Source organism: Mastomys coucha, unplaced genomic scaffold (genome assembly GCF_008632895.1).
Source record: "Mastomys coucha isolate ucsf_1 unplaced genomic scaffold, UCSF_Mcou_1 pScaffold15, whole genome shotgun sequence".
In the NCBI taxonomy this organism is placed as follows: domain Eukaryota; kingdom Metazoa; phylum Chordata; class Mammalia; order Rodentia; family Muridae; genus Mastomys; species Mastomys coucha.
The window spans coordinates 138,438,727-138,442,531 of NW_022196897.1; positions in this window are offsets into that span (position 1 = coordinate 138,438,727).

A 3,805-nucleotide genomic window follows, 5' to 3' on the forward strand; every position below is an offset into this window, starting at 1 on the left:
GTGTTCACCATGCTGGGATTGCTGGCACACACTGGGAGTTCATGTGTGCATTAGCCCTGCTGTGTGTGGAAGCTATTGTTTCCTTGAAGTCATCCACCACCTCTGGCCCATCCCCCTCTTAAGGTCAGTGTGAGAATTCAGATTTTTTTTATTAGCATAATGTTTCTCACAGAGTTAGTACTTTGTAATTTGTAGCTATATTTTTGTTCATTCATTCTATCTGTGCCCATGTATATACTCTCTGAAGCATACTTTTAGATTATTCAAATATACACATATATACATATATATATACATGTATATGTATATCCTTCGGCATTACTTTTCATATCCAACATTGTATTTATGATATTCATTTGCATTGATAATTAACTACAGTTTATACTTTTTGGTGCTATCTAGTATTCCACTGTATAGCTTATAAACGTACAAGACTTTTTTTCATTTTTGACACACGTCTTTCACTATTGGACTTCTCTTGCTATTACAAACAGTGCCGCTGTGAACACTGAGCACTTCTACCAGACTTTCCTTTTCCATCTTTCCTCTCTGTCATCTTCTGATTCTGCGCTTAACATGGGATGACTATTTTGGGGGTGCTAATACAGCCACCCCGGCTCCAAATATCAAATATGACCATGACGCTATCAAGGAAACTTGAGAAAGCTGCCGCTTCCGGGGCACATTTCACCAGCCAGGAGCCTCTCCCAGCAGCTTCTAGCAAGATAAGCTTCCCATTGGATAGGACATAGTCACATGACCATCTTCAAACCAATCATCGACTTGGAATCAGCAGGATTTGTCCCTGAGCAAGCTGTATTGAGGGTCTGGTGAGATAGTTCTGCAGGTAAAGATAACTGCCTCTGAACCAGAAGATATGACTTCAATCCCAGGAACCACAAGGTGGAAGAAGAGGACTATACACACAATAAATACGGAAACAAATAAACAAATAGATGTAATAAAAAAATTAACAAAAGTTACATACAGGGAAAGCTACGTGTCAGACAAGAAAAGAGGGGGCCATGCCAGGTAGGTCACTACTCCTCGCTCTGGGCTGAGTTAAAGCTGCCCCGAAGTGCAGAAGCATAAAGGCCGCTGTTTCTCGTGCCCAGAAACCAAGTCAGGAACTCACACAGAAAAAAGTGGTCCTGAGGCAGGACAGAGAGATGGAGAGATGTTAGGAACATGGGAAGGAAAAGGACCCCACTCTCTGGAGTCTGGCTGATGCCTCTCACCAGCCGACAGCCAAGGGTTCCAGCAAAATTAGCACCATTTACTGTAAAGGTGGCCAACATAAAGACAATATTCATTTTGCATAGTGATTAATCCAAATTAAAAAGTTAAAATAGCAATGAACCATGTACACAAGTGTGGCCTGGCTAGATGTCTGGATATTTTCCAAAGATCTAACACGCAAAACTATTAACATTTGCTATCAGTAAAGCTGTCCTGTTTCTTGAAGCCCTGTGAGCTGGGCTTTACCTCACCAGCTGTAATCCTGTCCCAGTGTACCCCGGGAATCGCCTGTCAATGTATTTAGATTCCTTAGCAAACCTTTGAAGATAATACCTCAGAAGTCACCAAAATCGGGCTGATGAGATGGCTCAGCTCTTACCCAACTGCTCTTCCAAAGGCCCTGAGTTCAAATCCCAGCAATCACATGGTGGCTCACAACCACCTATAATGAGATCTGACACCCTCTTCTGGTGCATCTGAAGACAGCTACAGTGTGCTTATTTATAGTAATAAATAAATTTAAAAAAAAAAAAAAAACGAAGTCACCAAAATCATAAATATGCTGTTGTAGAGATAATGCAGTGTGATGGACCCATGACCACAGCGTGCTCTTGGGTGTCTCTTATTCTTATTCTTTTTTCTAGGTGTATGTCTATTAACCCCTGAGCTTAAAGATACTTTTTAAAATCTTGGGGCTGGAACTTTTTAAGCTCAGTGGTTAAGAGCACTCGCTGCTCCCCTGCAGAAGCTGGGTTCCATTCCCAGCACCAACATTGTGGCTCACAACCATCCACAATTCCAGTTCTAGGGGTATCTAATGCCCTCTTCAGGCCTCTGAAGGCACTACATACAGGCGCTAATTATGGCCACATATTAGCACATACATATGTGCAGATAAAAGGCTCACACACATAAAACAAAAATAACAATAATAAATTTTAAATCCATTTTAATATGTTCCAACTCTGCTCCATACAGGTTCATCCTGGAATTCCCTTGTATGGTGAAGTCAAGGATCCAACTGCATCTGAGTGAGGGTCTCTGGTAAGAGCTTCCCTGGCTGCTGTGGGCAGCATGATGCTGTGCCTCCAGCCTGCACCTGCCACCACTGATCCAGCTGTCCCTGGGACCTCTGCTGAGAGCAGGAGGTGATGTCACATGTCAGGGCTGGCACAGGCAGTAGGCAATGGTCTCATCTACAAGTAACCTCCCCAAGTGGTTCGGAATATCTGTTCCTCATTGCTCCTACAACAAATCGCCGTCAATTCAGCGGCTTCCCAATAGCACGGGTTTATTATTTTACAATTTGGCAAAATTGGGGCACGGGTCTGGTGAGACTAAATACATGGCATCATGAGGGCAGTACCCTGTGTGGAGGAGAAGGCACTTCCTTGTCCTCAGCTCCCAGAGGGCAAGCACATCCCTCTGCTCACAGCTCCTTTATCATCATCAGAGCCAACAATGCAAAACTAAGCATATGCGCCGTCTCCCTGACCCCTCTGCAGCTTTCCTTCCCACCCTGAGATTATACTGGCCCCACGTGGATCACCCAGGATTTCCTCCTTTGTGGTGTGTGTGTGTGTGTGTGTGTGTGTATGTGTATACAAACATATGTGCATGCTGGTACACATGCCTATACATGAATGTGTCCCATAGCATATGTTTTTTCGTTTTTTGTTTTGGGGTTTTCATTTTGTTTGTTTGAGCCATTCACTCAGGAGACAGAGGCAAGAGGATTTCCATGAGTTTGAGGCCAGCCAGGTCTCCAAAGGCAGTTCCAATCCAGTCGTGGCCACACATAGAGATCCGATCTTAGTCTCAAAATCAGAACAAAATAAAAATTGTGTTTGCTTTTGTTTGTTTGTTTTTTAAACAGACTCTCATTATGCAGCCCTGAAGTTGACCTGAAACTCCCTATGTAGACCAACCTGGCCTCAAACTCATATTCACTTGCCTCTGACTCCTGAGTGCTAGACTACATGTGTACACCACCATGCCCTGCAAAATTTTCTTTTTAAATATGCATGTATCTGTGTGTGTATGCCACTTTCCTGGCACTGGTGCCCAAGGGGATCAGGTTCCCTGGAGCTTATGTTACCAGCAATTTTGAGTCACCCAGTGTATGTGCTGGGAATCAAACTCAGGACCTCTGCAAACGTGGCAAGTACTCTTAGCCACTGGTCCATCTCTCCAGACAGACATCATGAGGTATCTTCCTCTGTGTCTCTTCACCTAATTTAGGACAGAGTCTCTTTCCAGCTGGCCAGTGGCTCCTCAGCACCTGCCTGCTTCTGCCCATCGCCAGTGAGATGACAGACACACAGCATCATACCAGGCTGAACCATGAGTGTTGGAGACCCAAACAAAGGACCTCATTTTTTCCCACAGCCAATTCCCCAGCTGCTAACCTCTCCAGATCAAAGCCATCGGTCTGGTTAGCAGGTGTAAGGTAACATGTCTTCACCATGTGATGTAACAGATTCTGGAGATTTAGAGCTGGACATGGTGGAGAGCTTTTTATATCCCCACCATAGTGAGGTAGAGAAACGGATGCAGGAAAGTGATA